This window comes from Aptenodytes forsteri, unplaced genomic scaffold (genome assembly GCF_000699145.1).
Source record: "Aptenodytes forsteri isolate BGI_AS27 unplaced genomic scaffold, ASM69914v1 Scaffold33, whole genome shotgun sequence".
NCBI classification, from domain to species: Eukaryota; Metazoa; Chordata; class Aves; order Sphenisciformes; family Spheniscidae; genus Aptenodytes; species Aptenodytes forsteri.
Window position 1 is genome coordinate 2,280,533 of NW_008795037.1, and position 20,278 is coordinate 2,300,810.

At 39.8% G+C, this 20,278-nt stretch overlaps 1 pseudogene; it reads right to left on the reverse strand.

The window, feature by feature from the left end:
* LOC103896861 overlaps positions 1-20,278 on the reverse strand; it is a 28,007-nt pseudogene that overhangs the window by 778 nt on the left and 6,951 nt on the right.

Genomic DNA, 20,278 nt, shown 5'->3' on the forward strand with positions numbered 1-20,278 from the left:
GAGGCGGCACCGCCGCAGCGCTCCCCGCGGAGGCAGCGCGGGCGGAGGGGCCGTGGGGCGCTCGGGGACGGCCCGCGTCTGGGAAAGGGGGGCCATTAACCCTGCAGACACCAGCACCGCTCTGCCCGTCCAGGGCCAGGCCTGGGAAGAGGCTTGTGGGGCTAGGGAAGGCGGCACAAGGAGCGGGGTTCTCCTCTTTGTCCAGCTGCAAGGGGCTTCCCCCTTCCCCAGGGCTGCATCCATGGGCTCTGGAGAGCCAGTACACCCACGCGCGGCTCTCCGAGGACACAGGTGGTCTCTGGGTTTCATGCAAGTATCTGTCCCCACCAGCAACAGCTGAGGCAGCTCAGCATCTCTGGGCTTTCTCAAACCCCTGAAGTAAAGCCGAGCCCACGCAGTGCTGCTCCAGCCTGGGAATGCCTATCAAAAACGTCTAAAACAACCCTCAAGCTTCCCATTTGTCCTAACGAGCCACTCACAGCTCCCATTCACTTTAAAGTCACAGCTTTCCTAACCCTCACAGCCCCTTCCCACAAAGCTGGAAAACTGGTACCGGGGCCCCTGCGAGCAGGTCAGCCAGAGGAAGCAGAGCGCAGAGGTACATTTGTGGGTGAACGACTTTAAAAGTCATGGAGCAGAGTTTGGTGTAGAAAGGGCTATTCTTCTCTTCCCTCACCCCTTACATTGCTACTTTAGGACTTAAGGCACGCGGCATCACTTCGCTGCTTTAGGACTTAAGGCACGCGGCATCACTTTGAAGGAAAGGCTCAGCACTGGAGAAAACAAAGGCACTGAAGGAACTGTTCAGCAAGCTCAGGAGAGGCACGACAACCCTGATAGGAAAGGCAGGAGCTGCAGGCAGAGGCCCTAGTTGTGATTGCTAGCCAGTGGCAGGAGTAATTAATAACACCACCTCAGCTATTGCCAGGGGGGTAAGCCCAGAATCATTAGATTATCTACTCTGCCCATTCATCCAGATGACTTCTCTAAGGCAATTAACCCCTTGGAGCTCTAGACTGTAGAAAAAGCATCAGAGAAACCAATGTACCAACAGAGGTTTCAGCAAGTCCCTACAAGGACAGAAGAAAAAGAAAAAACAAAACAAAACAAAAAAAGTTGTTGATTCAATGGGTAAAACCCTGAAACTTGGGGTACATTACATCCGCGTCAGCAAGGGTAAAAAACTTCCCAGTTATTAGATGTCTTTCCTCTGCTGAGGTACCTGGACATCCTTATCACATCCACTCATCTTTTTGTGAGAAAAAAATCAATCTCAAAACTTAACAGCATGAGGCTTGTTTTCACAGCCACAGCTCCTTTCTGTGGTCTCTAAAAGGCTCCCAATGTACCTCCAAATCCTCCCTAAAATGTGGACTCAAAACAGACAATTCTAGTATTTTTTTCTCTGAAACAGCACCAAGTAAAAGTGTTCTCCCTTCTGCTAATGGAACCAAAAGAAAAATAAGCCATGCAAGGATTGTATTTCTTTTACTGCAGCACAGCACTAAGTCTTCCAGCTGCACCTCCAAAGCACCACCTCCTATCTGAAACACATTTCTTTTACTGCAGCACAGCACTACGTCTTCCAGCTGCAGCTCCAAAGCACCACCTCCTATCTGAAACACAACTTGCTGCCTTTGTACCCAGATGTGCAGCAAGAGCCAACTCTTGCCTTTGGCTGTGTTTGCTCACTGAGTCCACTTAGCCAACAGAGTCAGACAGAAACAAAAGTCTTTGTTATTTACTACCTCACTGCTTCGCTGTTTGAGAATTTCACCAGAAAACGGGTTTCTATCACTTAGAAGTGCTCAATCTATGGCACACAGGCTGTGCTTGGCTTAACAAACCAACTCATCCTGCCCACAGTCTGCATCTGCATCTGACCTTTCCACACGGTTGTCAGTAGCACAAATTTCAGTAAGATTTAACCCAAGAGCCTAAATGCTTACAGCGAAAGGTGAAGAGGATTGAAAGCTCACAGCTCCCCTGAGAAAGTTACCTGCTGCTGGTGCAATTTCTGTGTAGCTCACAAGAGGCAGCAGATACATTTCTAAGAAGAGTTTCTACTTCCATTCATCCCGTTTGCATTACATGTCTTGCTTCAACATATCTAATTACTTTACACAAATTACACAATCTAGCACTCTTCCCTCCAAAAGTCAGAGAGAAGACCCAAGCAGATGTTACTAAACCGTTCCATAGCTGGTTTGCACTGAACTGCATAGGAAATCACTACTAAAGTAAAGCAATACAGTAAAGCAATACTGCTACTAAAGTAAAGCAATACAATGATGATTCTGTTTGCTTTTCATATCCTAGGAAGCCTCACAAAGCTTTATGGATGCAGAACAAAAGTGTCAGGCAGTAGGACAGATCTGAGTTGAAGGTGTATTGCCTACCATAAGGTCTCTCCAACACCCACGTGCAGTATGGCACACTCTCCAATTACAAGATTGGATAAAGACACACTGCTTCTCTAATTGAGTGACTATTTGATAAGGAGCAATGCATCATTTTATTTACCATCGAGGTTTTTTTTACTATAGGGAGTATAACTAAGGGAGTGCCTTTGGTTACTACCCAGCATTTAGCACACACTGCACGCAGCCTCCTGTTTCCTCTGATTTTTCTCTGACATTTGTCCCTTGTCACTGAGGTCAAAAGAGTCAGAGGATTTGGGGTGCTCGTTGCCAGCATACCAAATTGGGTACTCAAAATAAAGAAATCCTTACACAAACAGGACCCAGTTACAGACACTTTTTACATGGTTTGCCTAAAGTTACATGGAAAAGCTGTGACAGACAAGAAACTCCAGGAAAAGCATCGTCATTTTTGTGATCTCTCAGCTCTCAGGCTTAACACAGCCTTAGAGGATTAGAGTCTGTTGCTGACTTTTATCCGCGAGGAGCCTTCCAACTTCTGCAACACCTCTATTACATAAGGCGGCTTTCATTTTAAAACACCCCAGATACATTGAGACAAACATCCTGTGCAAACAAGTGAACAATAATCAAACACAACAGAAGACAACCATAACTAAGGAATATAGTATAATCGTCATACACATCAGGGATGGGATTGAACTGGAACCTCAGTTCAGCATCTTCTAAACATTTGATATTGCAGCTTTAGCATTGTTAATGTAGCCGCAAATACATAAAACCAGCACTGAACACAGGTTACATACCTTAAATCAAATCAGAACTCAACAGTTCTCAGTTACTGACACTTGAGTCTAAGAGTTACCCAGGAAATCAGGAATTATAATTAGAAGATGCCAGAATTTGGCAGTATGCATTTCTGAACAATTAGTTCTCACTGTAGGGATATTAAGAAGCTGCTAAGACATCAAAGTAGCTTAAGTACTGTCAAGCCAACACTGTACATCATTTCATTCATAACAGACCTGAGAATGGAAATTTTCTTCCCTCTACATGTTCCACTTACATCCCCAACAGTGTTACCAAAGAGGAAAATACCTGATAAAATCCGTACTTTTACAAACATCATCAGAAAGTTTACAACACACAAATGAGCATAAAAGAAAGGATAAGGACTTTAGGCTCATACCATTTATTCAGCCCACAGACCAAGGAAAACCAAGCACCATGTAAATAACTTGTTATCACAAGAGGAAACATCATCTTGCCTGGTACCCACAGAGCACTCTCATCTCTGCTTTTTTGTTTTAATGAGTTTTGCTAAACTAAAAACATGTCAAATTATTTGTGTATGCCCAACCCTAAGTATCACAGGTAACTAGGAAAAGACAGTTTGAGAAAGAATACAGAATTAGGAAATGCTTAAAAGAACTGTATCTAAAAATGTTAAAATAGTTAATCATCAAGCTTTCATCATTGTGCACTCAGACACTAAAGCAACAGCATTCATCACTCAGTAATTAACAAGCCAACCAATATTTATATTTTTCAACACATCTGTTGCAAAGACCAAAGTTTACTGCCACCGTACCATGCTCAGGTACATAACCCCCAGCCTCCCTACTCATGCTCTGCATTTGGAGAACACTAGAAATCACCTTCATAAACCAATAACTTTTCTTTCTCAATCCCACAGCTCATGTGAGTGCTTGAGGGGGACTGAGCAGACAGGCTTCCCCACAGCCTACCCAGATTCATACCACGCCTGGGCATTGCAAGGCGTGGAAACAGCTAAGCCCATGGCATCCAGCTTTTACACACAGCCTTTTAACAATATGCACAAGCAAAACTGCATTAATCGAAGCCTGCTTTTGCAGTTTAAAGATTGCTTTAGACAAATGTATCATGAAGCAGCTCTTACCTGCAGCAGGGCCCTCCTCCGGACACACTGCCAGCAGCAGGCAGCCCTGCCAGGTGGAGCTGGTGAGCTGCCCGCCCCTGGCAGGAGGCTCACCTGCCCATCATAGCTGCCAGCTGGTGAAGCAACAGGATAAAAGAGAAAACACAGGCAAGAGGAGCAGTGCACTTTCCTCCCTGGTCCACAGTGGGTAGAGTGCATGTCACACTCGTTTTGCCCATGGAAATAAAAGGCAAAGCGAGGGCACTGTTTCCTCCCCCCCGGTTGGGCTGCAGCAGCTACCGGGCTCTCTACAGCACTTTGATCTGCTCAGGCAGGAGAGCGGTTTCAGATGCCTCTTTGCCCTCCACGATCTGTGTTCAATTCCCAGGCTCCTGGTGAAGGGCTGGCAGCGAGAGCTGTTTCCCCCCCTCAGCAGCTCTGACCAGCAAGGCACAGCACAGCCACCAGCCAGGGAGCTGGCCAGCCTCCCGCTCCCCTTCCCACCTCTGTTGCCTTAGGTGCATGGCATGAGGGAAGGTATCAGACTGAAATGCAGCCATGATGTTGGTACCCTGCAAAAAGTTATATGCCCCAAAATACACATTTTAAATGAGGAAGTCGCTTTCTCTTGCCTTGGTTACTCAAACTTTGCCAGACCTCTGCAGAATGGCTACAGCTCAACAACGTGTTCATTTACTCAGACACAACATTTAAGTTCAAAAGCAGGTCACAGTAGCACTGGTGTTTGTCTGAAAAATACTTTAAATCCAAGTTTTCTGTCAGAAAAGTAAATCCAGCTAAAGATGTAAGAGCACAAGATGAAAAATACAGTGCCTTTAAAATATATCACCACATGAGCCCTGAGGACATCTAAATCAACGGTAGTACTGGCGATACGAAAAGCATTCAGTAATTCAAGCACTCTGGGCCATATGTCAGCCTTAACTACAGATGAAAGTTATCTTTCCTTTTTCTACTTGATCACTGAAGCAGGATTCTAGTTAAAATCTCATCTGATACATTTTCTTCTTTGTAAAACACAACGTAGGCCTCAAGTGACTACTGCACAACTAAGCAGTTCAAAACATAAACAGCAGACTGATCAAAGGCTGCATTGAGAGTGATTTGGTGTCCACAACATACCTCCTGCGGGCCTCTGACACTGGCCACGCTTCATGTTTATTCCCATCCTCAGGTGTAATATGAAGTTTTGAAGACCAGGAGAAGGACAACTGGTAAAGTTTCAGTCTTTTCCACTCCCGGCCTCAGCGAGCTGGCCGTTTCACATAGCACCATGTTCCGCACACAACTGGTAGCTCTGAGAACAGAGGCACCTCCAGAAACTCAGAGGCAACTAAAAAAAATGAGCAGCGAAACCAGCGAAATGGGAATTTGATCTCTCTCCTTCACTTTTCACAACCAGCGGCCTAACTCTGCACTGAGACACCTCCCCTCCTGGCTGCACTGCATGGCGGGGGCAGGTGGCACCAAGCCCTGCCAAGGGACTCACACATCGCCTGCACAGCAGCCAGCTCTGGGACACTGCTTCAGGTCGACTGGCTCCCCTACGCCATGACTCAACTACCAGGCCACTTCTTCCATAAGGGAAGCGGTATCAGCTGTTTTAAAATGCAGCAGAACTTCAATACTTACCTGGTTGAGGTTCAGTTTGCCTTTTTTTTCCCCCTTTACTCACCTGTATGGTGCTGCACATCATTACTCTGTTCATGCACACTGCCCAGTACCATGAACGTTTGTTAAGGACCAGTGGCTTTTTCTTGAGGTTCAGTTTGCTTTTTTTTTCCCCCCTTTACTCACCTGTATAGTGCTGCACATCATCACTCTGTTCATGCACACTGCCCAGTACCGTGAACGTTTGTTAAGGACCAGTGGCTTTTTAAACCAATTTAAAATTGAGCATACCTCACCCAAACACCTCATTGAAGGAGAAACAAGCATTTTTGTTTGTCTATAATAAATTTTAAGACCACTTCTGAGAGTCTGCAAATAGCAGGTCAATGAAAGAAGTATCTAAACTACTCTAAGCTGCTCAGTTTCCTCAGGAAAATTGGTACACACAGGGATTCAAAGTTCACAATTCATTTAGTTGACAACATTCTACAAGGCTTGGGTTTGGGTTTTTGTTTGGTTTTGTTGTTGTTTGTTTTGGGTTGGTTGGGTTTTTTGCTGTATTTAAATGAGTGAAGTTTCAAACACGATTTCCTTTGTGCACAGGCATGCTGGGTTTAGAACTTTTGGGTTTTATTTCTCTCCAATTTCACATCAGTAAGGCTACTAACTTAAACCTAATTCTCTTGAAAAGTAAATATCCACAGAAATGCCTCACTTGTATCCAAATGCAGGTATAACCTCTTTTTGCCTTGATTAGCTCCCTCAAATTTCCTTTTCACATGTGAAGTCAGAGGCTCAAGCCGACTCCTAAACAGCAACGTAACACCCCTTTTCACTTTCTTCTACACACCTCATTTGTTCTTCACAGTGCAGGTACATACCTCTTTCACTCTTTATTCCCTTAGGATATTTAGTTTTAGTACCTCCCCCATGACATGGAGGGATTAGGGTTTATGTGCACGAGGTGCCAGCTCTCCACTCGTGGTTGGAGCCCACTACAGGGCCAGCAGGACCTGATCAATCCCTGTGTGCGCCAAGGCAGCACTGCAACTTCCCACCCCCTGCCTTTGAAAAGAGAGATTTTACACCATCACAGGTAACTCTTTAGCAAAGTTCACCTCAAAACCTCAACCTCAAGTGTTAAAAAAAAAAAAACCCTTAAATTATACAAGTTATTACATTTAATCTTTTTGGGTGAAGTGGGGAATGATTTTGTGATTAAGGACCTACTGTGGGGCTCAAGAGAATTAGTTCAATTCCAGGCTCTGAAACAAGCTTCCAGGTTCCCCTGGGAAAGCCTATGCAATCTCCTATCTCACATGGACACCGGCAGGGTAATTTGTAAGTGTGTGCAAGCCCTCAGACATTGTAGTATCAACAGCCAAATAAATGCATAGGTAGGAGTTAAGTGGGCTGCAATCATTTTGAGAACTAGTTAGCTATCCGAAGAGGGCACTACCATTAGACTATCACTTGCCACAGAAGTCATACTTATGTTTTTAAAAACAGATATTAGAGGGAGTCTTGAAAAATCGTAAGTTATATTATTACTTACTCTTGGGCTGACAGCTAGTTCCTAATGGTTTTAGCTAATGCATTAAATGAATGCATTCATTCATTGCAAAAAAGCTGCAAGATAAAAAATAAGTTGGCAGGCCTTGCAGAAAGACACCACTTAGTTCTCAAGCACAGGACTATTTTCAACGGTTTGCACTGCAGAAAGTTTTGCTCAATTAAGATCTGTAGTTGGTATTGTCTCTTTGCAAAATTAAATTTATGAATTAATTCATAGAATGAACGAATTCAATAATGAAAACTCATCTGACAACATGAGTTATGATAGAGCAAATCAAGCAAGCCCTTTCAGAAAAAACATAATACTGAAGTCACTATGTAACGTTCTAGATGGTGAAGTGCTCCACTACACAATCCATAGTGAAAGCATTAGACAGCCTGCCTTGCAAAGAGTCAGAACAAAAAGATTTAATTACTCTGACATACTGATAACCACGCGTATTAGTCAGTTCTTCACTATTCACTATCAGCAGAAATTTTCCCCTACAATTATGAAAAGCAGCTGTCATATACACCCATACCAGAAATATATAAAATAAAAACCACTTCCCATTTTTAAAGACATTGCAATCATTTAAAAATTTGACTCCTTTCTGAAAAAGTACTGTGCCTATTATGGGTTGCAAGTAATACCTATGATTTATTTAATGCATTACAGAAGTTACTTTCAGTAACCTAACGTGTGCTTCATATACATCTAAACTATTTTCTCTATGAAAGTAACTGACTCTTTCAGAAGGTAAAAAAATCCACCTAAAGTTTCAAGATCAGTGTTTCTGGCATTGTTTCTTTATATTCAATCTGTAAGCAAACATTTGACCTTGATATTAACTATTTTTGCAGAGCGTCTACCATTTATTTTGCATGTATTAAATCAAAGTATACTTGATATTTCAGTAGAATGGCTGTTAAAAATATTTTAAAACTTAGTATTTGATTGACTTGTATGTAACTAAAGATGAAGGTGGTTCCTCACATTAATTTACTTCACTGCTTTCCTAACACAATTATTTCAATATTTTCTTTAATTTTTCCACTGTTATAACTTCAAGGTATAATGGTAGTGAAAACAGTTGAAAATACAAAAAACCCCAATCCCAAGCAAATTCAATATTCAAGAGATAATATAAAACTGTTTCAAAACTGTCAGTTATTAGGTGAGCAAGTAACACCAGCAATTCTGGTTGAGGCTAGAGTCAGTGCTTTTGCCTTCATCTCTAAGGTAAAATGCAAAAAACAACTGATGGACTTTCCATGAATTTAGAGAAATTCCATCCATCCCATCCAACATGCACGGAAAGCCAGGTCTGACCAGACCTGCCCATTCTAACTTGAATAGTCAGATGAAGTTGAACCACAAAGTGAAATTGGTAACAACTGTGTTAAACAGGTAACTTTATTTTCTGACTGTTTAGCAGCTTCTAATTTTAAAATTACAAAGGTACAACACTGACATTCATGAATACTTGTTTTAATAGAAAAGCCTTCTTAAATTTTTCAGAAGTTCTCAGAGGCTGGAGTGCGACAGAAGGTGCGATGCATGTGTGGTTACATGACTTCCACTATTGCCAATGGTGTCAACAGTGTCTTCTTAGTTAAGCTCCCCATTGGTGCTGTACTGGTTTAACATGAATAGCTGTGACAAAATACAACAAATACCATAAGACAGTTGTAGTTTCTGTATCTGGTCACACCCCCCATCTACTTATATCTAAAAATCAATTCCCTTCTTCCATCAGTGAAAGGCTAATTGCCATCTGAATTTTACATTTTACTGTACTATCAAACCTAATGATTTGCTATAAACTTTTGATTGTTCCATGCCCTCAAATAGGTAATCTAAACTTCTCACTTCAATACAAAATATAGTCCAATATCCTATTCCTTTTAAGTATTCTGCAAACCTGAATCAGGTTTCAGGTGAGAGCCCACTGCAAAGTTAACATACTCCTCCAGCTGATAGTGTGCTGCAGAACATTGTTAAAATGAAAAGGTATGTCCTGTCCTAATGTCTGATGCAGAATCATGTATACCTGCATTACCACTGATGGGTGTGTGTCTCACTGATTCTTGTTCCTGTCCAGGCAATGTGTTTCAATATGAATTGGCCACACACTACTTCCTCACATGTAACCTAAGTCATCTTTATTACAAATTAAAGCAATTACTTATTATTCTATCTACAATGAACACAGAGAAGTTATCTCCTCTTTATAACCTTGAATCAACTCATGCCAAGAAGAGCTTTGAAAAAAACCCACACGATTCCTCTAATAATCTTTATAGTTCTGATAACACCTTTCAGATTAGGTCAGCTCACAGCTACTACACACTCTCAGATAAATCCATAGCACTGCATGCCTAATAAGTAGTAAAAACATCCACTTCCATTTCACTAGAGAAGCACATCAGTATGTTTTTGTATTATATTTTATATGTCTATAAAATACAGGGATGGCCAATTACTCACACATTTAACCATCATGCTTGGTTATTACTGTAACTCCTACCAAGGAGGAAAAGCTTCACTCCTTAAAAAGGCTGAAAAATACACTCAAAACAACAATCAGCTTGCCTTGCAAATCAAGTCAGTGTGAAATGTCACTTGTCTGCTCCTCTAAGCATTGGCTTTCTATTGAGTATAAGCTAACTCTAAGCCCCTTCTGTCCTCTCCCTCCCCTCGTGACCATGGCTGCTCCGAAACCTCTGTTCTAACACAACAGCCAACTTACTGACCAACACCAAGATGGTCGCAAGTACAGAAAGCAGCTCTGGCAGGCACCGTAGCTAGATTACCAGAAACCATTACCTGCAAGAGGTAGTCACCCACCATGGGTCTAATCCCCTTTTAAATTAGCAGAGAAAATTGTTTTCAGTGTCTCATTTTCCTTCCCCCCTCACTGCTACATGTCAACAAAACCAACAGCAAAGCCCTACAGAAAAGCTAGCTAGCCTTCCTACAGGCCAGAAGGTATTTCCCTCTCAAGGTCTGCAACCCTGCAAGCAGGGCACATGACTGCTTAGCTAGAGTCAAGTACTTCATTTAAACTGACTGTGATCTACCTTTTCAAATCTACTCAGTGCACTGATTGTGATCTACCTTTTCAAATCTACTCAGTGAACTATGAGGATAAAGAAAATGATTTTTTTTTTCCCACCCTGGAAGAGTTTAAAATGAGAACTTTAACATGATAATAAATATGATGAAATAAACATCTCAAAATGAGAACTCATACATCACCATTTTAGTTTATTTCCAGTTTAGCTTTCATTTGTTTCTCCAGTTGTCTTAGAAATCAAGCCTTCTTTCTCTCTCCCAATAAAAAAAATATTTAAATCAGGAAGTATGCATTATTATTTTTATTTTACATCTACAGCGATATCTATTAATTTTTTCTACCTATTTTAAATTCTAAATACTTTAATTACAAATTACATTATTGTATTTCTAAAGCAAACAGCATTTCATTTTGCTTGGATGACAACAGTAACAACCACACAGGCATCTATGTAGTAAGTACCCTGGTTATTATGAAAAAGCCAAAGAAACCCACTGGACTTGTATGCTTTTGAAAGCAGTACCTAATTATTTCAATATAGAAACAGCATCCTTCAGGCCAAGACTGGCTTGAAGAAAGACGGCCATTGTTTTCGTTATTTAAATGAAATAAAGTTCTCCTGCTAGAATAGATGTATGGTTGTCGGCATCGGGAAGGTTTTAACTGGAAGTGATTTACAGTTATTAAACCAAACAGCTACAGAGCTTTGTCACTCTCACCTGGCATTGGGAAAAGGCCAGGAGTCCCTCCAAGCAGTGGCCATTTTGCAGGTTGATGTCAAGAATATCCCAGAAGTCCAAATCCTTTAGCAGGTGCTAAAAGAAGAGGTGGAAAATTATCCTTTGCATCTGACAGACCTGTTTGGAAATGGTTTTTGTTTTTATTGTCAACTGTTTTAAAACAGACAGTAAAATCTGCTTTTTTGTGTACAGGACACTCTCTTAACTATGAGGCTCTAAAAACACCAGGCTTAAGAAATGCCAGTTACCTATCTGAAAACAAGTAGAGAAACATACAGAAACGAGCACTGCAGACAAAGCAGTGACACCACACACCAACAGCTACAAATACCTTAGCCTTTATCATCCATAGTGCCCTACTTTAAAAGATGTACAACCACTGAGCTGCAAGTATAACCTTCCTGTACATGTTTAACAGAGCACACTGACCTGCAGTGTTACTAATCTTAGCATGAGCACACTACAAAGTAAAACTCTCCTCGATATTAATGTTAACCTGCACACGCAAGTTAAAACACAAACTGACAAATGAAGTGCAATTGGTATGGAAAGTTAAAGCCAGATTTTATTTCTGAGTGATTTTGTCATGACAAACAGATGTCATCTGAGACTGGTTCTAAGCAAGGATTTAATCCATGACCATAATGTAGGTCACTAGTTTTGATACAGTTTGCGCCTAGTATTCATTCCAAGGAATCAGACTCAGCACTAATGTCGATAGCTGTCGAGAGTGTACATGTGGTTTCTTTTTACACTACCATTTACTAGAAGAAAATAATCCAATTAAGCAGATGTCACAATAAATAGGGAAGTCAGCAAAAATTATTTCAATCATTAAAGCAGTATTTAATTTACAACAAAGCACCATACTCTAATCCTATGCATCCAAGAATATTCATGTTTAAAACCTGAACCGCCCTCGCCGTTTCTGCTGCCCTTTTGGTTTTCAATGAGCTTCAGTAACTCAAAAGAATTGCAACCAACTTGGTAACTAAAAAAGAAAGCTTTGTAGAATGGGAAAAGTTCACAACAGGGGAAGAAAAAAAGCCCTTCTAAAATAGCCAGGTGTTCACCTCAACCCATACCAACTTCAAACAGATGCAAGGACAGTAGTTGAATCTGATTTCAGACTAAGGACATGAAAGATGAGCTTTATATTCTTATCCTTTTATAATGTTAGAACGAATTCATTTTTAGATAAAGAATAGTATACTCCCCTACTCTCCTATTCTTTCACATAAAGTTTGCTCTGAAAATAGCATCGCTGAGTTCCAGTCTTTCAACTATTATTTGATCACTGCCAAATATTTGCAAGTTCAGATTTTTCCACATCCCACCCATCTACTTGATTGTAGTTCACATGGTATCTACTATGTTTTGTTCTACTTTTATCAGTAAATGTACTGTGGCAAGTGATCAAGCCAGTCATGAAAACAGAATTAATTACTTTGAAATACAAAACTGAAATAGCATTGGAAGAGCCCCTTACAGTCTATCACCCAAATGAAGGTTTCACCTGACAAAGGGGTGACTGGCCTAAGACAGCAATCCTGCTTGGCAGTGGAAGAGGTGGATGATTACTTAAGGTATGGGTGGCAATGCTTGTACACGGCCTTGCATCCTCATGACATTGCGTCTTCAGCTTCAGTTGAAGGATCAGATTGTTCATTTAAACTAAGCCTTGTTGAACAAAAGTGGTAAGCAATTCTTCAAAAGACATTAAGAGCACAAGTAGAAGCTTGCAAGAATCTCACTATCCCCTTATCACAAGGGGATCCAAGAATTTCCCTTAGAGTAGCTCCTAAGATCAAAACGGCACAGATATTCCAAGTCTATAATTTGCATACGTAGCTGGGTTTGTTTTTTTTTTCTTTTGGAGATGTTCTTCTAGATTTTAAAAACTTTTAATTAAAATAAGTTTATACACCATTATATTACTGAATTCAGTTAAACCAAGAGTTGCATTCTGCTTAACAGACTGATGGATATCACTAACTTAAATGCATTTATGCATACAGTGTTATTAAAACTTAAATACTCAACAGCATTAGCATATGATCAAATACTCACTTTACAACCAAAACCTATGAGAGAGCAATTGCCCATTAGGGGACTTGTGTATATGTCCTTATAACATGTCCAGTTCTGGGAAGAATATATGCACCCCACTTCAGGATGCACATGCCCGTTAATACACACACTGGCATTTTATACATGAACTTTTGATCTCTAGTGCCTATCATTTATTTACAGATTTATGTGGAATGTACCCAAGCTTATTTGTATCAGATTTAAAAGATGTTTGAAGTTCTATTTCAGTGCGAAAAAATATTAATACCTCCAAACATATATTTTCTGGTCTTTGCATAGTCACTTACCAAGTTCAACTCTACCCAATCCAGGTATTTCCCGCGCTTAACAGAAATACGTCTAACGCCCAGAGGCACACTGTACATCTCAGCTCCCACACTAGGCAGTCATCTACCAGATCAGCTGCCTTGTGTGAAACCCTGGTACACTCCTGTTGCTCACACTCAGCAAATATATTCCCAAAAGCTTTAACTATGAGAGCCAGTGCATCCTCCACAGGCATGTTATGATGCACTACAGAGAAGATATAGCTGGCTTTATCATCAAGCTTGTGTTTTCATCTACTTCACACATTTACAGAAAGATAGAAGAATATAGCTGTTAAGTCTGTGCAATATAACTGATACTTAGAGCCTTCAGTTCAGTATTGATATAGCCCTCCTGTACACGCAGAGGTTAGCTTTGATTCAGCACCAGTATATGAACTTCATTTGAAATATAAGTGAAAAGTTGTAATTTCTCTTTCCCACTCTCAAAACATTATTCATCATTCATGATCTAAAGCTAAAACTGAGATGAAGATTCTCAATTCCATACAAAGACTTTCACAAACACCTATACCTGAAATAATAGGATTAGTACAGATTTATTTTTTTTTTTTCCTTAATTTCAGAGTATTTTTTACCTAACTGCAGAACAGGGCAGTTACTTTCCCCTCCAGGAGAAACTGCCTTTTTACTATTGTGTTCTTGATATAAGAAAAGATGCAAAATTTGTAAATTTACAATAAAAAGTTCTGAAACAAACACAGAAAAACTTTAAGAAGGATTTTGATTCATTTACACAGAAGCAATGCAAGAAAGTGAAATTTTAATTAAGCAATTTCAATATAACTTCCTATCATTAATTATTATATGTGACAGTTTGTTGCATGCATTTTATGCCATTTAAGCAGCAATTGAGGACAGATTAATCACGCCATGTATTATGAATTATTAGAAGTTAATTCAGTGAGCTATTTCAAAGCTGTCTCATTTTAACTAGGTCAAATTCTGTTATGAAGAATGCAATGAATCAGCGTTTAAAATTTTAATGGGTTGAAAGAAATTTAAACTGTGGTTCTGAATGGGAACTATTTTAAGTGACATCTCAAACAAGCTAAACTTTCTTTTGATAGCATAATGAAGCATGATAGCAGTCCAAGAGGAAAGCGCTACATTGGTCTGTTCAAGAATACAAACCCCTCATTTTTAACTTCTTGGAGTGCATGTGTGAGATCTGACTTACATAAGGTATATTATTTCCACCACAAGACCAGGTTCTTGTAACTGTTTGCCTATAACTCTAGCACATTCCCCTGAAGAAAAGAGCAGCTGGTTATATACAAATAAAAGTCTGTGTCATTGTTTCCCATTGCTGTGCTGTTGTCGCCATCTTGTATGTGCCAGAAGCCACAAGTATCAAGTCCAGTGTTGTGAGGTGTAAAAAACCCCACAAAACAGTGTGTTCATTGATCAGATACACCTTCTACAATATCAGGAAGTAACAGTGATCTCTATTTTAAGCTACATGGAGAAAAATTTGAAATTATTTGTCAAAGTATAGTAGGAAGCTGTAATATACATAAAAGGAAGTTTTTTTAGTTAGCGATTCCTGCTTGATCATGTTTTAGTGCTAGATTTGAGTGAAATACACTGATAATTGCATTTGATTTTATCTCATCATCCTAGTATACTGGGAAATAGTCAACTGAGAAGAATACAGTCAGATTTGAGAGTGAAATACACTGATTATTGAAGTTATTTATATTTAGCATTTGATTTTATCTCATCATCCTAGTATACTGGGAAATAGTCAACTGAGAAGAATACAGTCTATTATGAACCATTATACTGGCATTAGTGTAGTTTTGTTAGTAGCCTGTTTTTTGAAAAAAATACTGAAGATAAAGAGCACAAAAATTAAGAGTAGTGATCCATATGTTCTGAGGATAGATGCCAAACATTATCCTTTAAGAATTTTACCTGTATCTTGATTTTAGTCTTTTACACTTGGAAGATCACATTTCTTACTGGTAACAATATGGAGCGATGAAAGTCACTAGCTCCATTTGCTTCACCAATAAGAAAAAGCTCGCTAACACTGCTCCTGAAGTTACCAGTGGGACAGTAGACAGTCAAGGAAGAACTATGGCTTCTTTTTCATATACTGTAGTACATCTACTTTTTTTAAACAATTCTAAAAAGGTTTCATTTACATAAAGCAACATATTTGACTTAAAACAACTGAAAACAAATTGATTTGTCAGCTTCAATTATTTAATTGGTTCAAAAAATTAGAAGTCAATTTACAACCTGCTCTGATTATCCCACATGATCTTTGCATTTCAGGCACATTAACCAATCCAGCTGCAGCAGCTGTAGTTCTTCTTATCTGGATTTCAAGTCTCTACTACTGACTAAACATTTCAATAGAACACTAAGCCATAATAGTGGCAGAGAATTTCCAACTCATTTGAAGAGATTATGTACCACTACACTTCTGCAACACTCCATGAACTGAAACAGAAAGTCTCTGGTGTATTCCCAATCATATTTGAGCATCAGAAGGGGATATGTTAAATATGGAGGTCAGTGAGGAAGAAGGGAATTAAATATTGTATTGAATTCTGGTGCTGTAAATGCAAAGAAAAGGAACTGTCTCAGCTTAAAATTAATTTTGTTAATTCTGTTATTAGAAGATGTGTGAAGGCAGAATATATGATGTACGTTTCCTAAAAGTTTCAAATGGATTAAATACATAGGAAAGTGATACCAATAACAAATTTGGTTTAAAACACTTTGCTACAGGGAGGAAGAGAGAAATGAAAGTTAGAATATCAAAGCAGCAATAAGGAATTGAAAAGAGCTACAGTTTAGATTTCCAGTTCTACTTTTAGTCTGTCTAGATTAAGAGACCACAAAATCTAACCAAATGCTGCAAGGTGGCCTTTAAAACACAAAAGAGAAGTTATGATTGGATTAAGATCAGACTTAATTCACAAGTCAATTTTTTTTTTAAGAACCTAGACAGGTACCTCATGACTATCATACTCCAAAGGCTGGCAGATGCACAGAAATTTTAGGACTAACTAGAAGTATTAAGGAGATCCAGAAACATTAAATAGGCACGATCTTCAAACATTATCTACATATTTGCAGGGTCACATTTTTGAACTGGGTTACACTTACCTATGTAATTACCATTGCTGTAATAGAATTAGCTGAAAAAAATCTTAATAGAAACCTACTTTTGCTCCTTGCTGATGGCAACAATGACAGTCAGAAGGTGTGTCATTCTTTCTGCATCTGCTGGTAAAACTGCAGGTATAGCTTCTCTCTACAATCATCCCTGGTGCAGTCACCTGCAACCAAAGGAAAAATCAATTAAGCAACAGCACAGACTGCAAAGCTATATTAGAACATTACCAAGTCTTCACTACTCTACCATTTAACAATACTGTCAAAAATGATAAAAACAGTTCTTTGAAGCAAAGGGGTTTTTTTTCCCCTTTTCTTTTTCCCTGAGGAAATTTGTTAGACATGCAAGAAGGCATACGAAACATGGTTAAACTTAGCTACAGACTTCTTGGAATTAATCTACTGAGAACAGCTATTCATCTATTCCAACCCACAGAGGATTATTTTTGTCCCATTCTCTCCCGAACTTTCTTCCATTTTCATGCTGGGACTCCAATCTCACTCCAAGGGAAGGCAGTGAGAGGCTAGGAAAAGCTACCAGACTGCTTTTTTTTTGCTATAGCCAGACACCAGGAGCTAAACTGGAACATTTTTCAGCTGTGTTACAGAACACCTTTCCTAAACACTAAGAGCCATGTTGAAAAAATACTCACACTGGACACACACCAACGTAGGAGTCACCAGAAATGAGCTTGCTTGCCTATCTCCAACATACAGCCACCTTCCAATTTTTTTGGATCTGCAAAATATACACAGTTCTTCCTCACAGGATGTTTTGCACTCCCTAACTCACTCAAGAGATTTTTGCAGGTAAGGATTCATTTTCCCCTTTTGAACTGAGTGTAGTATGTTCACACCACTAATTCTCAAACATGAACCACTTCTAGTTCCTAGTCACATATCACATCACAGCCCCACCCCAAAAAAATGGACACTCATGAGCTGCAGCCCTGAGAAGTAAGCCCTGCCATCACAGCCTGCTCTACAGCCTCAGTGCCAGATAAACCCACCAACTGCCAGAAAAGATGATACTGTAAACAAATCTTTCAGATTTTTACTTTGGTGCAAGGTGGTAGTAATACAGACCATCTACTGCCTATCGTAATCCACACCTTCCACTTCTGCTCATTTCAATAACTGGCTGAATTTTTCAAGTGCTGAACATGGATATACAGCATTTTATTGCCATGACCTTGTCAAAACAAATTAAGAGGCAAAAACACCAGGAAAAACAGTAATAGTCACATTCTGCTAAACTAGTCTTCACAATCTTCCTAGCAGTCTTAAAGGAGGAATAAAGCAATGAATGTAATTCCAGGTCTATTGCTCACTGACTTGCCTGTGCAAAAGACCAGGTAGTTAATCAAGCAACATCCCTCTTGTATCTTCTTGGAAAAACTCGGGCTGAGTACAGGTAAATCCATAAGTGATCCTGCAATTCAATTAGCAATTATTCCTCGCACAGATCTTCCCACATGCTACAACATTCACACCATTCGTTAACTTGTCCTAGATATCATGGGATTAACAACTTCTTTAGACAGTGACAGAAAACTCTTTCACAAATATTCTTCTCTACCCTGAAGGGAAGTACCTATGTATTTTTGCCATTGAGTTCTACAAGGGATTAAATTTATTTCTCACATTCCTACACTCAGCTTCTTTCTATTATCTAAGTCCTTTTATTGGGCAGATTTCCCCATACAGCTAATGAAAATACGGGTCTCATTGTCAAAACCTTTTTCCCCTCCACCACAGGAATCTATGGTAAGCAACGTGAATTCTTAAAGAATCTGCAATGGCAAAGTTCCAGCATAATGGCCTGTGATAAACCTACCTGGTCTGCTGGTGATACACAAAAATGCTGCAGTAGAAAACCAGACCAGGGATCTTTTTCACCTAATCCTAGTGTAGCTTGTAATACAAGCTCCTCAATAGTGGGGTCCTGCCATACTCCCACATTTTATAAATTTGCTGGATTGCATCCACATATTCAAATGCAGCTTGTGTTCCCAAGTGTGCTGTTATACCTGGATATACCTGCCAGCTTTCCCTGGGACATGGTAAATTTGTTGGATTGTATCCACATATTCAAATGCAACTTGTGTTCCCAAGTGTGCTGTTATACCTGCCAGCTTTCCCTGGGACATGGTACTCTTTGTCCTACTGGCTATGACAGCCTTTTTGCTGCACTAAGAATTAATCTTTCTCTATCAGCTTTCAGAGGCCACAAAACAGAAACATGCTTATTTAATAATCTACACCACAATTTGTGAGCCTTATTCAGCAATTCAAGCCTCAACATGTATCCCAGATCCACCAGAGTGGTACCTCCTGAAGATAACCAGAGAGCTATGATTTTTCTATAATGATTTAAGGCTACTACCACTAGACCTTGAAGGGACACTGACAAGTAGTATGAACTTGTCTGTCAACTATAGATGAAAGTGCATGCTCTAAGAAGGAATAGGAGCTAGTTACAATTCTTACCTTTTTAGGAATACTGGTATCTCATACTAGTCTTCTTTCCCTGTTGAATGCTCATATTGCTGCCCAAATAGCTCTTCAAAGCTAAGGAGAAAACATGTTTTGAATGCACTCTTCAAGTTAAAATAAAGGCCAGTTCATGCAAAATATTTTTTCTTCCATGCTTATGGGGGGGATTTAAATAAATCACACATAGCAATTTTCAAAATACTAAGTGTAAGGGAATGCTGATAATTGAATGTGTATGTTTCACCAAGATTGAACTGATGCAGAAGACTGTTCCCCACAACTCATACAAGCTCATTTGGCATTAGCAGCTAGTTGCTTTTCTTGCTAGTCTGCATCTTCTGTTCCTCCCAGCATCTCCAGTTATCTCCTCTAGTTATCATGCCACATAAGTATTTCATATTCCATGGGTATATAAAGCATCCTTTTACTAAATATAGACCAGGCTAATAAAATTAGGTTTTTGAAATCTATTTTTTGCTTTCCTAGAGGGGTAAAAGGCACATAAGCCTGGCACAATGTTTCAACTCCAGATTTTAAATAAATTAGCCTTCTTTAGAAGACTACCTTCTTCAGCACTGAAACTTTTCTTTTAGCTTATGTCCTGGTTTCGGCAGGGATAGAGTTAATTTCCTTCCTAGTAGCTGGTGCAGTGCTGTGTTTTGGATTTGGGGTGAGAACAATGTTGATAACACACCGATGGTTTAGTTGTTGCTAGGTAGTGTTTACACTAGTCAAGGACTTTTCAGCTTCCCATGCTCTACCGACTGAGAAGGCTGGAGGTGCACAAGAAGCTGGGAGGGGGCACAGCCAGGACAGCTGACCCCAACTGGCCAAAGGGACATTCCATACCATGGGATGTCATGCTCAGTATATAAAGCTCGGGGAAGAAGAAGGAAGGGGGGGACGTTCGGAGTGATGGCGTTTGTCTTCCCAAGTAACCATTATG